The sequence below is a fragment of the Propithecus coquereli genome, unplaced genomic scaffold (genome assembly GCF_000956105.1).
Source record: "Propithecus coquereli isolate 6110/MARCELLA unplaced genomic scaffold, Pcoq_1.0 Scaffold215, whole genome shotgun sequence".
NCBI lineage: Eukaryota > Metazoa > Chordata > Mammalia > Primates > Indriidae > Propithecus > Propithecus coquereli.
Window position 1 is genome coordinate 1,440,210 of NW_012146634.1, and position 1,100 is coordinate 1,441,309.

Here is a 1,100-nt window from a genome sequence, read left to right on the forward strand (position 1 = left end):
AAATTAGTAAGAATGGAAATTATGCAAACCATTTATGCAGAAAAAATTAAAATAGAATAATAACAACCTGAAAAAAAACCCCATTTGGTTGATAATTTTTATTTGGGATGAATATTTTGCTTGTTTTAGTTTTCAGGATCTTCCCCGTTGTGGGAATGGCTCAGCCCAGTCTTTAGAGAAGAAATGGTAACTGCCTTTTATCCAAAGTCAGGATAGCTTATGCTCTGGAGTCACACTAGCCAAGTATGTCCAGCCCACATATTTTTATTTCTCTTAGTAGCTGTGTGACCTCAGGCAAGTTACCTAACCTCTCTTATCTGAGTTACTTCATTATATTATAAAATAGGGATTAGTATCTATTACATGTACTTTCAATGAAGATTAAGTAAATTAATTGATATAAAGTTCTTACAGCAGTGCCTTGTTTATAGTAAATGCTCAATAAATGATAGCCATCATCATCCTTATCAATCTTGAAAAAGGGGAATGGTGACATTGTTGTTGAAATAGAGACATTTCTGTTGTTGAAAATATGCCCAGAAAGATGAATGTGAGGTGTGCAATATTGGAAATTCGGTACAGAAATAAACAAGAAGTAGGAGAACTAGAGAAGGCATACATGAAGAATTAATGTGTGGTCCAAAAGAGTTGTCATATTTCTGGGCTTTACCTCTTGTTCAGTAAAAGACAAATACCGGATCAAGATGGAAATAAAAAATAAGCCAAAGAAAGGAAATAAAAATGACATAGAAATTGATATTAGAGAACAGAAATACACTAAGATAAATATGAGAATGGAATTTCTGAAAAATCCCAGTAAAATATGGGAACCTGCAGCAAATCTAATGGAGAAAAAAGAGGAAATGGTTTATAAAGCTAAAGACTACTAGTACAAATTGGGAAGAGATCTTAAAAAGTATGAGAGGCTGCTGTGCAGAGTTTTGTGATAATATATTTAGAAGTCTTGATGAAATCTAAAATTTCCTAGCAAATACAAAAATTAATAAGGGAAGTAGAAAACCGATTATGTCACTCCTCTGTTTGAAATTCCCTTAAATAGCTTCCCATTGTTCTTAAGATAAAGATATAAACTTTTAACC